This window comes from Hypanus sabinus, chromosome X2 (genome assembly GCF_030144855.1).
Source record: "Hypanus sabinus isolate sHypSab1 chromosome X2, sHypSab1.hap1, whole genome shotgun sequence".
NCBI lineage: Eukaryota > Metazoa > Chordata > Chondrichthyes > Myliobatiformes > Dasyatidae > Hypanus > Hypanus sabinus.
In genome coordinates this window covers 23064820-23082605 of record NC_082739.1, presented here as the reverse complement: position 1 = coordinate 23082605, position 17786 = coordinate 23064820, and the positions used below count along the sequence as shown (strand labels likewise).

At 39.4% G+C, this 17786-nt stretch overlaps 1 protein-coding gene across 10 annotated transcripts in view; it reads right to left on the bottom strand.

Moving 5' to 3' along the window:
• Window positions 1-17786, bottom strand: part of LOC132385203 (neural cell adhesion molecule 1-like) — a 786620-nt gene that overhangs the window by 163651 nt on the left and 605183 nt on the right. The window lies entirely within an intron of this gene.

Below are 17786 nucleotides of genomic sequence, written 5' to 3'. Positions count from 1 at the left end.
CACAGACACTGCCCCACTAAGCTATGCAGGTGCGTGACTGCACAGTAAATGAAATGCTCCAGTGCACATAGTCTTTGTTGCCATGCAGTTGGAATTGGACGCAGGTAGAAAAAGTTTACAAAACATGAAAAAATGTCTTTGTTGTGCTGTATTTCATTATAAGCAAAATCAAAAGTATGTGATATTTCAATTTTCATTCTAAATATTCAAAGTATCACCCTCATCATTATGTGTCGTATCGTATGAGGTGGACAATCATGGTCTTCCATCTGTCTTCAGTTTGAGTAGTTCTTCTCTAGCTATGACCATGATTGGTCTAGGAAATTTTTTCTACAAAAGTGGTTTGCCATTGCCTTCTTCTGGACAGTGCCTTTACAAGATGGGTGACCCCAACAATTATCAAAACTCTTCAGAGACTGTCTGCCTGGCGTCAGCAGTCACATAACCAGGACCTGTGTTGCGCACCGGCTGCTTATATGACCATCCACCATTTGCTTCCATGGCTTTATGTGACCCTGTTTGGGGAGGCTAAGCAGGTGCTACACCTTGCCCAAGGTGTACCACCTGCATATCATTCACAGTATGCATATTAGCAAAAATATTTTTAAGTGCTGCGCAGTTCTCAGGCTGTGTAAAAAACTTCTTGCTCAGAGCATTGGTTGGTCCACGCATCTGTAAAAAAAAATGAGGGAACATTGGACACAGACATGTCTCCAACCACAGGATAGGCTGCCTCTGGGTTTCCAGTCCTTGGCCCCGTACTTTCAGACTTGCAGGCATTGGGCCTTTGACTACTCCTGAAGGACTGTTGGATTGCAGAACTTGGGCTTTAATGCCAGGACTCTCCTCTACCTCACTGAGACCAAGTATGGACTCCGTTCATGTGGCTACCTTGAGCTTCCAGTTGCATGTCATATCAGCTCCCCTCCCCATACACACACAGATTTCTCTGTCTGTCAGGTGGGGCACCTCTAGAGAAACTTTCTGTGGGTGTTACTGATAGATTTCAGTTTTGCATTGAATTCCCAATATTATAGGGGAATAAGAACTCACAGTCTGAAACAAGGCTTTTTCTCTCTTGTCAGTCACTGCGGAATCAACAACTTGTCTCATTTTCTGCAGGTCACCCCATGTGTTCTGATTTGCCTCAAAGTCGATCTCAACAATCCTTGAACAATACCACCTTCATTAACATGTTTGAGAGTTCTGGCCCTTAAATGAACAGCGATCTTCTGTATATTCATGGCTTGCTTCATTAACTGATGAATGCCAAAAGGTTGACAGACCCCCTGCGCTTGCAAATTTGATGTCAAGTCTCCCGCAATTGACCCATCTCAGCTCGTTTTGATTAACAATGCAATGTTTGTGTTTCATATTTTTGATTCAGCAACCTCAGAACACTCAAAAGCACTTTAAAGGCATGGAGTACTTATAAAGTACAAGCACTACTGCCGTGTTAAAAACACAGTTGGCAATCAGCACACAGAAAACCCTAAACAACAATGTGATAATAATTATTTATAGAGCTCTCTAAGCACTGAACCAGACCAATTTGGTCCACCAAATACTGTGTTGACTCTGTAATAATTACCCAGAAAACGGATGAAAGAATATCTATTTGTACTTGTTTTTAAGCATAACAATTGGAATTGTTTTTATTGTCACACATACCAAAATACAGTCTTGTATACTGTTCATACAGATCAAACCATTACACAGTGCGTTGAGCTAGAATAAAATAAAACAATAACAATGCAGAATAAAGGGCAAAAATGCAGGTAGTTGGGATTTGGGTCTTGTTTTGCAGTATTTACACAGATACTATGACAAAATCTTACCCAATAGAAATTTGTAGCAGGCATTAATGCTATTTCTTTCATATTTTATATATATTTATATACTTCATCTAGATTTATAGAAAACTGCAGCACAGAAAATCTGAACTTCAGAATACCCCGAGCTGTAAATAGTGTTGCGCTAGCTGCTACACTACAACATGCCAAGCATAATTGTTTAATGGAGACTGGATCAAAAGAGATGATTTGGTTACTATATTAATAGTCCGCAGTTCAAAACAGTCACATCACAAAGTTATGAAAGCTGTGTGATTGAAAGGGGCAACAACACACACAAAACGCTGGTGGAACACAGCAGGCCAGGCAGCATCTATAGGGAGAAGCGCTGTCGACGTTTCGGGCCGAGACCCTTCGTCAGGACTAACCGAAAGGAAAGATAGTAAGAGATTTTAAAGTAGTGGGGGGAGGGGGAAATGTGAAATGATAGGAGAAGACCGGAGGGGGTGGGGTGAAGCTGAGAGCCGGAGAGGTGATTGGCGAAAGTGATACAGTGCTGGAGAAGGGAAAGAATCATGGGAAGGGAGGCCTCAGGAGAAAGAAAGTGGGGAGGGGGGGAGCACCAGAGGGAGATGGGGAACAGGCAAACAACTAAATATGTCAGGAATGGGGTAAGAAGGGGAGGAGGGGCATTAACGGAAGTTAGAGCTGTATAGATGCTGCCTGACCTGCTGTGCTCCACCAGCATTTTGTGTGTGTTGTTTGAATTTCCAGCATCTGCAGGTTTCCTCGTGATTGAAAGGGGCAATGTTCTACATTTAATGGAGTAGTCATTGCTTCAAGTTTTACTGTAATAAATATATCAGGCATCCACAATGTGGGGTGAGAATCAGTTCCCAGTTCACCCCAGACACAAATGGATTGACAGTAACACTTGGACCCTTTACATCACTATTGCACTGCAGCTTAAGAGTCATGCAGCATTACAGCAGAGGAACAGGCCCTTTGGCCCATTTAGTCCATGGCAACCTGAACTCTATCTAGTCTCATCTACCATATCCATCCAAATCCCTCCCATACATGTCCCTATTCAAACTTCTCTCCAATATTATATTTGAACCCACATCCACTACTTCCGCTGGCAGCTCATTCCACACATAACAATCTTTGAGTGAGGATGCTCCTTTTCAGATCCACTTAAATATTTCACCGTTCATCCTAAACCTACGACCTCTAGTTCTATTCTCACTCAACCTGAGGGAGAAAAGACTACCTCCATTCATACTCTCTGTACCCCTCATAATTTTGTATACCTCATTCTTTTGTGCTCTAATGAATGAAAGACAAGATATTGGAACAGAATTAGGATATTTGAGTCTGCACTGCCACTTAATAATGGCTGATTTATTTTCCCACTCAACCCCATTCTACTGCCTTCTCCTCATCACCTTTGGCAAACTTACCTATCAGCATTCACTTTAAATATACCCACTGACTTGGCCTCCATAGCCATATGTGGCAATGAATTCCATATTCACCACTCTCCCCCAGGCAACATGCTTGAAAATTTTCTCTGTGCTCTTTTAAACCAAAATGACATGTGTTTGAATTTGCTCCTTTGTTCATATAGTTTATTTCTTTGCCCTTTGCCTGTATGACCGTCACAGAGAGTGTTGCTGCCGATAATAAAATAACTGGGCACAGAACTTGCGCACTTTTATGACTCAAACATACTTTTTTTTGTGCATAAAGAGAACAGAATGGACTGGATATTGACCATTGGTTAAATTGTATATGTTTGAATTCCTTACTTGCAAGATCAACTGCCATTCACAAACTACATTCGTTAAATAACAAACTACAAGCTGACAATTGATGACACTTTGAAGTTAGTGAAGAATTGTCCCTTAGTTGTTTGGTGTTTTTCACATCTCTCCATTGTTCTTACCTCATCTGCCTCGGGCACTCCCTACTGTGTAAAAAGAAGATATGTTCTAGGTTGAATGCACACTGCCACAGTCATTCTCATTGTCTCATCTGTAGGAGCCAAGGTTGGCTCTGGGAGTCTCACTTCAAAGTCTGGGTTGACTACAACTGCTATTCTTGCCTGGATGCTGTCTTTAACCCTTGTCACAAGAGCACTGACAGGACCATAAGATAAAAGAGCAGAATTAGTTCATTTGGCCCATCAAATCTGCTCCACCATTTCATCATGGCTGATCCAATTTTCCTCTCAGCCCCAATCTCCTGCCTTCTCCCTGTATCATAAGACCAGAAGACATAGGAGCAGAATTAGGCCTTTTGGCTCATCAAGTCTACTCAGCCATTCAATCATGGCTGATCCCTTTTCCCCCCTCAGCCTTCTCCCTGTAACCTTTGGTGCCATGTCCAGTCAAGAACTTATCAATTGCTGCCTTAAATACTCCCAATGACCTGGCCTCCACAGCTACCTGTGGTAACAAATTTCATAAATTCACCACTCTCTGGCTGAAGACCTTTCTCCGCATCTCTGCTTTAAATGGACCCCCCTCTATCCTGAGGCGGTGCCCTCTGGTCTTAGACTCTCCCACCATAGGAAACAGCCTCTCCACATCCACTCTATCAAGGCCCTTCACCATTCGATAGGTTTCAATGAGGTCACCCCTTATTCTTCTAAATTCCAGGAGTAGAGTCCCAGAGCCATCAAACACTCTTCATATGACAAGCCATTTAATCCTTGAATAATTTTCGTGAACCTCCCTTGAACCCTCTCCAGTTTCAGCACATCCTTTCTAAGATAAGGGACCCAAAACTGTTCACAATACTCAAAGCGAAGCCTCACCAGTTTTTTATAAAGTCTCAACATTACATATTGCCAGCACCAGTGTGTGCTGGTTTAACCTGGCAGCAAATACAAAGTACACTCACACTTTCTCACAGCATTGGTGACTCATTTTACAGTGCTTCTGCTGACTTTACATTACACTTCAATATCAATGCTAAACACTGTTCAGCACCCAACGTTTATGCTATCTAAGCTCTAGGTCCAGATATTGTTTAGACTGCAGTAAATTTCAGCATGTTCTATTTCTGTTGAAGTTATTTATTTAGTGTTACAGCTGAGCTGGCCTTCCTGGCTTTTCGAGCCATGCTGCTCCAGCAACCCACAACCCTGATTAACCCTAACCTAATCATGGTTCAATTTACAATGAGCAATTAACCTACCTGATAAGTCTTTGGACTGTGGAAGAAAACCAACTGGAGCACCTGACATACAGAGACTCCTTACAGAACAGCACCAAGACTGAGCTCTGAATCACCCTGAGCTGTAATAACATCATGCAAACCACTACACTGTGGCACCTAGTTATGGACAAGCTAATTCTAGAGAGTTGCACCAATGGAACTTTGGAATTTTATTGGCACACAACACAGAAGACATTATGAGTAAAGCACTCTCACACTCAGACTTGATAAGTGAGTCATCAAAACTGCACCTGCTACCGACATCTACCCATGGATGCTACTTGACAACTGCTAAAATATGCCCTCATTCTAACAACTTTCTACAGGAGCACCATCAAATTTCTTGCCCTGCTGCACCATTGTTTTGTACAGAATTTGCAAGGTGTTGGACTGAAAGACCCTACAGAGGACAATAAAAACTGGTCTCCTTCCTCCCTATTTGTGACATTTACTGTTGCATACATAGGGCCCAAATTATTGTTGAGAATCCCACAATTTCTTTGATGACTACCATCAGGAAGGAGGTGCAGAAGCATCAGGACTAGAACTGTCAGACTGGGTAAAATTTTCTTCCCTCAGGCTGTGAGACAAATGAATACCCTGCCGCCACCGAGGTCTCGTCATTACAAATTAGGATAGCGAACTGTTTACTGTCCTGTTTACTACTGTATTTACCTGTGTTGTATTTTAACACATGCATTTTGAATTATATTTTATTAACTTATTTATAGTATAATATTTTGGTTTATGAGCTGTGTGTGATATTTGTAGTGATAGGGGATTTCTTTTGGTTTTATATATATGTACAGTCAGACAACAATAAACTTGAACTTGATATGTGCACCTCTGAAGATTCCCTGGTTTATTTGCTCACAGTACTGTTGCTGTCTCTGTGGCTGTGGGAGCACAGTCCTGGTAACAGCTTCCATGCAGCAAAGCACACAAACACTCGGGATGAATGGAGAAACTGGGGTGTATGTGTGTGTGTGCCTAATACCTTTGCACAGTACTGTAGGTGATAATAAACCTGAATCTGAATGTAAGCCTTCATTTCTTGAGATAATTCATTGATTAAGGGCAGAGCATCAAGTTTAGTTTTGTAGACAATTGCTTCTAATAATGGTTTGACACAACAGAAATCCCTCCTGTATTACATATGCTGAATAATGCTGTAAATACTATGCATCTACAATTCACTGGTCAGTGAAGTTGAGTTGAGAAAAAGAGTACAAGAACTACATACAAATCCCAGACAGCTTCAACTCTCATGGGATTTTGTAATGCGCGGTGACCTCATGAAGGACAAAAGGGCGTGCTTGAATTGTTTAATTTTTACATACTACTTCCTTTTTGGGTGGCAGGGTGGAGATACATCTCTACAAAAGGAGGTGCAAAGCACTCCTTCCTCCTGCTATTCTGCAGGTCTCCTTTGGTCAAGGTGTAGCACCTGCTATGCCCACTCGACCTGGGTCACGTGAAGCCACGGGAGCAGGTGGTGGATGGTCGTATGAGCAGCTGGAACTTAACACAAGTCCTGGTTATGTGACCACTGATACCAAGCAAACAATCTCTGAAGAGTATTGATGATGGCTGGGATCACCTGTCTTGTAAAGACACTGCCCAAAAGAAGGCAACGGCAAACCACTTCTGTAGGGAAGTTTGCCAAGAGCAATCACAGTCATGGATAGAGAAAAACTTTACAGAATAAGGACAGATGGATCACCCACATCATGCGACACGGCACATAATGATCAAGCTAACTTCCTTTTTATAATGTAAATCTTTATTTTGTAAATTTCTTGTTTATCTCTCAAACTACCCTGCTCTGTAGATCTACGTCAAAGCACATTCTATCCTGACTTCAACCTACCCTGATGTTCCTTCATCCTTGTAATTTTACCAAACTTAGCTAAAGCCACATAACAACATTATCGCAAACAGAAGAGATTCTGCAGATGCTGAAAATCCAGGGTAACACACACAAAATGCTGGGGAACTCAGTCGATTCTGGTGTCTTCCTCCTTCTTTTCCAGTCCTGATGCAGGGTCTCAGTCCGAAATGTCAACTGCTTATTCACTTCCACAGATGCTGCTTGAACTGCTGAGTTCCTCCAGCATTTTGTGTATGTTACTCTGAAAAGACCATCACTATGGACAATACAATGTTTGGACAAGATGGTTCATTTCTACTTTCTAGGTAACAGTGGATGGGCAGGAAATATTCATGGTTGGCAAAGACAGGATGGGTCAAAGGGTCAGTTTTTATGTTGTTTCTCACTGTACCTCTAAGAAGACCATGAAGCTCCTTGACCAAGCCAGTCTCACTCGAAACACATTTTCAAGGATACTACCAAAACAGCTAAGGACTTTTGCATATGATCTAACCTGGGTTAACATACTTTTAACCAAATATAATGTAATTAAATTGCTGCATTCAGAGATTAGCTCGGGCAATTAGAACTGCGAGGTAACGACAGTACCATATCATCCATAACTATCTCGATCTCATAAAGAGCATTGCATTCCAATGACAGGAAGTGAATGACATTTATAACTAAATTTATATTTATGTATGATCTTGGTACACGTATAACATACGGCATATTAAAGTGCATCAAATTTTAGTTTTGTAAAAGGCAATTCAATGCTTCTGCTAGCAAACAATCAGAAATAGTCCACAGTGCTATTGACGACATCTATATTCAATAAGATAACTTCACCCACCATAACACTGAACTGATTCAACAACTTATGGACTCAATTTCAAGAACCCTACAACTCATGTTCTCAGTATCAATCAATCAATCAATTAATTAATTTTGTCCATAGTTTGTCTTCTTTTGCACATAGGTTCTTAGTCAGTTTTTGTTTATATGTAGTTTTTCATTGACTTCTATTGTATTTCTGTGTTCTACTGTGAATGCTTGCAAGTAAATAGGTCTCAGCATAGTATATGGTGATATATATGTAGTTTGATAATACTGAACTTTGAAATCTGGATTCTGACTATCAGGATGGATTGTAGGAAACGTTCTCCCATGACAGAGGTCATAGGGTATTGGTTTAAGGACAGGAATAAGAGATTTATAATCAGTTTTTGTTTAGTTTCTCATTGATTCTACTGTATACCTTTGTTCTACTGTGAAAGCTCGCAAGGAAATGAATTCAAGGCAGTATATGGTGAGATATTCAAAGATTCAAAGTGCATTTATTATCAAAGAATGCATAAATTGTACAACTTTGAGATTTTTGTTTGCTTACAGGCACTGGCAAAGCAAGGAGTCTGAAAGAAACTATTTTAAAAAAAGACCAACCCCCAGTGCCCACAGTGAAAGAGAAAAAAATCAAAACAAATCATGCAAACAGTAGAAATGAGCAAAAACAACAGCATTCTGAATCAAATTGAGTCCTTAGATCCAAATCCCCCTAATAAAGTGACCACTGAATATATATTTCAATGGTTCAAAGTGTAGGATCAGAAGACTGAACTACATGGTGCCATACACAAGACAATATTACTATTTTCTCCTTTTATTTGCACAACTTTGATCAGACCATCCTATGATAATGACCAAAGAGGGAGCAATGTAATATTCAAGCTCTTCTAGCATCTGTCAATGAGGAGTCACCCAACAGACTCCAAGTAACCTTCTATATTATTTATACTGAGAATTGGCCCAAGTACAAGACCTTGCCTGTGTTGGTCAGACTGTATAACTTTTATCTTCCTTGCAGTTTAACTTACATAATGCTTGTTTGTATTTTTTATAAATCACATTTATACATATAATTGTTCAGTCAGTTTTGCAGTGGTTGCAGTTGCCTCTATTTTTTCTAGAAACTAATTTAAGAGCTGGGTATCGTATTACTCAAACAGAGTAATTTAAGGTTTAAATTAACCAATAAGATAGCCCCTGTTTAAAGCAAGTTTAAAGTTTAGTAAGTTTAAAGCAATGCAATGCAATTTCAGTGGAACGTTTGTTATCAGTAGTCTGGTTTAAGACCGCGTTTGTTCGTTTATTCATTTCCATAGATGCTGCCTGACCTGCTGAGATCCTCCAACATTTTGTGTGTGTTGCCTGGGTTTCCAGAATCTCATGCATTCACCACATCTGTTTGCTTTTTACTTTCTCTTTTTTTTTCTTTCCTTTCCCCTCATTGTTCTTGTAACACTTAATAAAATGATCATAAGCAACAAGTTTTATGCCTCATTCTTGACTTCCAAAGAACCTTTGGTTCATAAAAGCCTCAAGATTCAGCACCTAGATAAGTAATCTTTTGCAGTAAACGTATGTGAACAATGGACAGATCTGTGTTCTTCATTTACAACCCAGGTATAACTGAAGAACAGAACAGACCACAAACAAAACTATTCATCATATTGGCCAAGTATCTGTCTCCATTATAACACACACTGCCACTCAAGTCACCAGCTCAGCTGTGAAGAACTTCTAATTGAAATAAAACACTGGGCTAGAGTGATGGAAAACTTTTGGTCCATTTGGTGGAATTAAAAAAAAAATTCAGACATAGTTTCCCTTCCCAATGTAAAGCATATATGTATGTAAAAATGCATTTACACAAAATTTACTTCAGAAATATTTTTGGACAACTTGCATTTAAAGAGCATTTTAAAAACTCTTAGGCACATGGATGACAGAAAAATGGAGCAGTAGGTAGGAGAGAAGGGTTAGATCAATCTTAGAGTTGGTTAAAAGATCGGCACAACATCGTGGGCAGGAAGGTTCTGAAGTGTCCTGTGTTCTGTGCTTGTCTGGGTTCTGGAGAACAATGTTAATTAAAAATGTGCATCATTATGGAGAGAAAAGGTATGTTTTAAATCATTGCTGTCACTAATCTTGCGTCGGCTTTTGAAGACCTTGATGAATTGCCAGATTTATCTAAAGAAGCCCAAACACTGGCACAAAGGATATTAAACAGCCCATCAAAGACAGCTTGACAGCACTGACTGGGCAAGTAGAGTACATAAAGTCTTTTAATACAATTCTCTTTCTCTGAATGGATTAAATTTCAATCAGATGCCAGATGCTAATATATTCAGACTCCAACCCAGCAGGAATCATGTTTATTACTTCCTTACTGTGCTAATCATTAAATTGATCTATGAATGTAAGGCAAGTTGCTGCAGTGCATTTGGTACAGTTGGCATGGTGCATTGGTGTTTATTCTGGTGAATGGATTGCAGCTCCTGTTGGCTATTTAGGCTCAGACTGTGTGGAGCTTATTGTAAGTTGTTGCAACTGAACCCCTCCTGGTAAATGGAGAGAATTCCATCATGTACCTCATTCACTTGTCTGTGGTGAAAAACAAACTATTCAACATAGAATAGACAGACCATGTCTTTTTTAGTAATCACAACATTTAAATTATCGTGTCCACATGTTCTCTCAGAGATGGCAATGATGACGCCATCGAATATATAATATAGAACAGCACATGAAAAGGCCCTACAGCCCACAATGTCTTGCCAAACTAAAGTTCAAAGTAAAAATTATTATCAGAGTACATACATGTCACCACGTACAACCCTGAGGGTCTTTCTCCTCCAGGCGTACTTAGCAAATCTACAGAACAGTAACTGCAAACTATAGACATCAGGAGCGTAAACTGTAAACAAACTGCAAATGCAGATATAAAAAAACAGTAAATAATGAGTATGAAATAAGAATATAACAGGGTCTTTAAATGAGTGTAGCTATCCCCTTTTGTTCAAGAGCATCTTTCTATCGTGCTTTCTTCACAATAATATTTATATGATGGATCCAGGACAGATCCTCTGAGATAATGACATCTAGGAATTTAAAGTTACTGACCCTCTCCACCTCTGATCCTCTGATGATTACTGGCTCACGGACCTCTGGTTTCCCTCTCCTTAAGTCTACAATCAGTTCCTTGGTCTTATTCATATTGAGTGAGAGGTTGTTGTTATTACACCACTTCAATCTCCCTCCTGTGTGCTGATTCATCGCCCCCTTTGATACAGCCCTCAACAGTGGTGTCATCAGCAAACTTGTTTATGGTGTTGGAGCTGTGCTTAGCCACAGTCACAGGTGTAAAGCGAGCAGAGCAGGGGGTTGAGCAGATCCCTGCGGTACTCCTGCACTGATGGAGATTGTGGAGGAGATGTTTTTGCCAATCCAAACTGACTGGGGTTTACAAGTGAGGAAATCAAGGATCCAATTGAACAAGGGGGTATTGAGGCCCAGGGCTTAGAGTTTACTGATTATCTTTGAGGGAATAATGTGCTAAATGCTGAGCTGTAATTGATAAAGAGCATCCTGATATATGCATTTCTGTTGTCCAGATGTTCTAGACCACAACAATCAATAGCAAAAATCCCCACTTCTGGAGATCACTGAAGATAACTGTGCCTCAAGTACAATCCTGAAAAGACACTACCAATTTTAAAATATCCCTGTTACTTTGCCATAGCAATGTAGGATTGTAGCTAAATCCCTGTCTCTGACCTAGAGCCTGAATTGTTTTCATTCTGCCATCGTAGGATCAGCAGATTGGAGTGGGTTATTGGGAGATAACAAGGGTCTTTCCCATATTTAATGAAGTTCTCTCCAAAAAAACTGAAATCAGGTTATTTGGTAATCAAACTGAAATGTGCAAGATTCTGAGGAGGACTTATGGGTTGGATGCTGAGATGCTTCCCCTCGTGGAGATATCTAGAATCAGGAGCTTCAGCATCATTACAAGGGTTTGCCCATTTAATTCAGAAGATGAGGTATTTTTTTCTCTGAGAGGGTCAAGAATCGTTGGAATTCCCCACTCCAGATAGGTGTGGAGGTGGAGGTATTGAATATATTCAAGAAGGAGATAGGCAGATATTTGCACTACAAGAGAACCAAAGGTTGTGGGCGAGAGAGCAGAGGAAAGCAGTGCTGAAGCCAAGAGGGGATTAGCCATGATTTTAGGAATGCTATTACCAGTCTACCGTCAGGCTCCTGAACCAGCGTGGATAACTTCAGTATGTTTATTTAAATTTTTTGTATTTTGTCTTATAATTTTAATTTTTATTATAATTTTTTGTATTTTATGTGCAGCTTTTCATTGATTCTATTGCATTTGTTCTACTGTGAGTGCCTGCAAGAAAACGTATCTCAGGTTAGTATATGGTGACATATACTTGAAAATAAATGTACTCTGAACTTTAATCTCCTGTTCCTGTTTCCTATGTCCTTGGAACGTTGTAAGTGCTATTGACTACTTGCACACTAAAGTTAGCACAGAATCGACATGCCAAAAGTGTCAAGTTATAAAACTATCATGTACGGCCATGGCATAGATTATAAAAGGATATTTCCTGGGACATCAGCACTGACACACCCTGATGCTTCTCAGAAGATGACCTATTTGTTTAGTTGATGAATCATGACTCAATACTATTCTATCTTGTTTTCATCAGTCCAACATTTTATAACTGATGTTACTGCTTGTAAAATAACAAGTAAAAGTCATTTGGAGAAGATTTTTATTTATTGAGATACAATGCGAAATAGGCCCTTCCAGACCTTCGAGCTGCACTGCCCAACAATCTCAGATTTAAGCATGGCCTAATCACAGGCAAAGGAAAAGTTTACAGGGATATGGGCCAAATGGGAGTAGCTTAGAAAGGCACAGTGAAGTTGGCCAAAGAGCCTGTTCTCTGGTTTGACAAAAACATGATTTTGAAGTACGAATAAAAATAAGGAAGAAACAAACATGACCTTTATCTGGTCTGTAATTCAATGTAAGAGACTGACAGCATTCATAAGCCACCTCGCCTCTTTTCTTTTTTATGATATTACCTGAACCATTTCTTTAAAAGAAGCCTTGTAACTCACTTTTGCATTATGTTCCAACATATACTACAGGCAGCAATAAATTAATAATGTCATTGTTGTCAATAGACTGTCTCCTGTGTACCATCAACTGATAAGTGAAAACAAATATGGGTGCACCATAACTCAATTGGAAAGTCAATATTTTAGCAGGAAGAACCATCAGTGCCAGCAACTGGATGGCACAAGGGAATGGGTTGACTTAATTACTATTTCTGTCTTTCTTTTATGAAAATGCTCCACAGAGTCTTGACTGCGTGGAAAAGCCACTGAGCATACTTACAAGGAGTGCTGTCACGAGAAAGCATCTTCAAGAACCCCTAAACTATGCTCTCTTTTTGCTGCTGTCTTTGGGAGGGATATAGGAGCCTTAGGTCCTCTACCAGCAGGTTCAAAGTTCAAATCAAATTTATTATCAACATATGTATATGCCACCATATACTACTCTGAGAATCATTTTCTTGCAGACATTGACAGTCGAACAAAGACATACAATAGAATCAAAACAAAAATACACATAAAGACGGACAAAGAAGACAAAATGTGCAAATACAAGAAAATAAAGTCAAAGCTCAAAGTAAGTTTATTATTAAAGTACCTTGAGATTCATTTTCTTGCAGGCAATTACAGGAAATTAAAATACAATAGAATTTGTGGAAAACTATACATAGTCAAAGACTGCTGTCAACCAATATGCAAAAGAAGACAAATTGCGCAATTAAAAAAATGAATACTGAGTTGTAGAGTCCTTGAAAGTGAGTCTGTAGGTTGTGGAATCTGTTCAGTGGTGAGATGAGTAAAACTTCCTACACTGGTTCAGGAGCCTGGTGGAAATAACTGTTCCTGAAATGGACTGTGTGAGACCTTAAGGGTCCTGCATGTCCTTCCCAATGGTGCCTCCAAATTTATGCAAAAAACCTGAATGAATCTGCTGATGATACAGCTGCTACGTTTTCTGATGACTCCAAGAAGAGTGGAAAGCAAGACTGCAAAGCTGACCTAAGGAGGCTACTAAGGGTATAGTGTGCAAAGTTATGGTTAGTGGTATGATGTGAGAAAATGTACAATTTATTTCTGCAGTAAAAAATTAAAGGTTAACTATGTTTGTCACATGTACATCGAAACATACAATGAAATGTGTCATTTGTGTAAAATTAACTGAGCAAGGATTGTGCTGAGTAGCCACAAGTATCATCACACTTCTGGCGCCAACATAGCATGTCCAGCAATCACTAACTCTAACTGCACATCTTTGGAATGTGGGAGGAAACGGAGCACCCAGAGGAAACCCATCATGGAGGAGATGTGCAAACTCTTTTCAGACAACAAAGACAGAAGAATGGGGACAGAGAAGAAATAAATCACCATGGAATGATGGAGAGCTCAGCGAGTCTGGAGGTAGAGGCCCAAAGGTCGAGTTCTGGGAATGGATGTTGGAGGCCTGATGTCAGCAAGTCTGGGAATCCCAGGACAAGACTGGAGGCATTGTCCTGGGGTTGTTCACCTGCCTGTATGTGTGCATGAGTGAGTACATAGGTAGCAGAAAAGTTTGTTTCGCTATAATTGTCTTCTTTTGTTATTATTGTTTGTGTTGCTGTGCTGAACGTTGTGGGTAAGTTATGTTGTCACCGGAATATGTGGTGACCCGTGCAGGCAGCTCCATAGTACATCCATGGGTGTGCTGGTTGTTAACACAGATGATGTATTTCTCTGTAAGTTCCAATGTACATGTGATCAATAAATCTGAATCTGAAAGGACTAATTCTGTTCTTTTGGGACACTGGAGTTGTCATGCAGCAGGGCCTACAGTCCTTTCTGATATTGGAGTAGGAAGTTCTTAGTTCAGTGACAGTTGGTCTGTCTCTTTTTACTTTCCCTCTGTTTCAATGTAATGGTGGTGTTAGGGTATTCCTGAAGTTAATATAGATCCAATAATGGAGTCACATGTAGACCAGTCTGAGTAAGGATACAAACCTTTTACCCAAAAGGTGGAGCTTGAAAGCAATCAGCTGGTTTCCTTGGTCATTATCATCAAGGCACGTTCATATTCCCAACCCACCCAACCATCCAGGACATATTCAAGAAGGTGGTATCCATCACTGAGGATCTCACCATCCAGGCCATACCCTCTTCTCATTACTACCACTGAGGAGGAAGTACAGGGCCTTGAAACCACACACTCAATGATTTAGTAACAGCTTCTTCTCCTTCAACATAAGAATTCTGAATGGTCTATGAACACTTCATCACCATTTTGTTTTCCTATTTCATTATTTATTAATTTATATATTTTTCTTATTGTGATGTATAGAGATTTTTTTATGTACTGCACTGACTTTAAATTTTCCTTTCAATAAAGATCCTCACCATCTAGGTTGTGCTGCCTTATCATTATTACCATCAAGGAGGTGGTACAGGAACCTGAAGATTCATCCTCTAGATATAGGAACAGCTTCTTCCCATCAGATTTCTGAATGGTCCATCAACCCATGGATACTACTTTGCCTTTTGCTCTATAAATTTTAGTAATTTATAATAATTTTATGCCTTTGCACTGAACTGCTGCTGAAAAATAACAAATTAACATCATATTCTGATTTCTTTCTTCAAAATTCTTAACTGAATTTCAGAGCTACTGTGATGGGGTTCGAACTGAGGATGCTGCATTGTATTATTAATCGGATAATTTACCTCCTGCATCATCACATTATAGAAGCCTATATTGTCAAAAGGAACACAGTAAGAAGATCATGTTATATGTGTTTCTAGTTTCTGGTTACTCCTGATTTTATTGCTCTTTTGTCTGATTCTGACTGAGGCGGCCTCGTTCTGCGACCAGTAGTCAACAAATGACACAATGCTAATTTGAGCAGAACTGAGCTAAACTGAACATTCCTAGACTGTTTCAAGGACTCCATGGTTTGATGCATTATATTCTGTGTGCTTTCTTTTCATTCATTTTTTGACGATTGCATGATTTGTTCTTTTTTGTGTGCTGTGTGTTTGATTCTTTATTTGAATGGGTTCCATGGTGCATCCTTGTTTTGTGACTGTCTGTGGGAAGTCGAATCTCAGGGTTGTTTACTGCATACATACTTTGATAATAAATATATTTTGAATCTTTTGATATTAAGAACACAGAAAGTAAAACATTACACATGAGAACTTGAAGAAACATGGGGTAACTTTCTGTACTGTATGCCTTGGAGTCTAAATAGTGATACAGTAGTGCAGCGGTTAGTGTGACACTATTAAAACTTGGGGCATTCCACAGTTTGGAGTTCAAATCCTGCACCATGTACATTTTTCCCATGACCATGCAGGTTTCTTCTGGATGCCTCAGTTTCCTTCCAGTCTAATGATGTACCACTTAGTAGATTAACTGGTCATTGTAAATTTGCCTGTGATTAGGTTGGTGGCTTGCTGGGAGATAGGTTCTTGATTAGCCAGGGCATCAAGGGAGAAGGCAGGGGAATAGGGATGACTGGAAGAATTGGATCAGCCCATATTGAATGGCAGAGCAGACCCGAGGGGCTGAATGGCATACTTCTGCTCCTATATCTTATAGTCTTATTGGCTTTGTATAAACCAGCACAATTATTTAACAGCATTTTGCATGCCAAATCCAGATTTAATTTTCATTCAGACATGGATATTCCCTAAGATGTTCCATCTTAGTTAACGACATTGATTCCTGCCTAGTAATAGTCAAACATCCAGCTGGATACAGCTCACATTGAATAATTAAAGGGGAGTCAACCACTCAATTACTGACCATTCTGCGGCAGAGTACCGAATCATTCAGAATTCGTACCAGTGCCAAAAGCAACATGTGGATATTCTCTGGCAACAGTACAGCAGGCAATTTGGTTGGACTGAGCCAACTTAATTTCAGCCAATTCGAAAAGCACCCATTTCAATTTCCTCAACAATTAATCCTCCATCAAAGAAGCTCATGCATTGTGAAAACAAACACTAGTTATATATATATATATATATATATATATATATATAATTACACATTTTTAAATGAAAACTGTGATATCATTCCCATCTGTTAGGTTTAGCTTAGTTTTGAAGTGTTTACCATCTGCTTTATTGCAGAAATACACATGTACAGGAAATTTTAGTCAACAAAAAAATGAATTTATAAAGGTTATGTGGAAATGTATCTATTACCCTGAAGCCTTTGTGAATGTATAACTTTTGTAAAAATGTAATGTGACAAAATGGAACCTGTGTGATCCCAGAGTGCTTTGCTGTTTGTTGAAATATTTAGCTTGCAAGCAGAATGTGCTTTATATCAGAATGTATGTTTACGGCAGGTATTGTTTTGACAACAGAGAAAAACAGGACACAACTGTCATGGCGGGTGGGGGGGGGGGGGAATAAGCCTGAAAAAAAAAACAAATGGACTGATTCAAAGAAGAGATGCACAGATCCAGATAAGGAAGGAATGCCAGTATGGGATGGAACAACCTCAAAGACATGAAGATGATGAACTACTGGTCTCTGTAAAAGTAAAATGGTTTGTTCTGAGCTCTAAGATTGAAGCTACCTTGCAACAATTTAACATATGGAGGTAGACCTTCCCTTGCAAGTAATAAACACGACTATAAATTGATCCACTCTGAATCTGTTGTAGTTCATTATTGTCCTAGCTGAACAGTACACGGCAGATACCAGCCATATACCTCAAGTAGAAATAAGGCAGACTCTTGTTTATAATGATTACATCCAGACATGAATACATTTCTGAATGCATTACAAATTAATATTTTGTGTTGACCATGATCCATGTAATCTATTAATTATGATGAAAGATTTATTCAACAGTAGAAACAGAAAATTAACATTTCAAGGCAGAATATATTTTTCCTTTAACTGTCTAAATCAAGGGTTCCAAACCTTTTTTATGC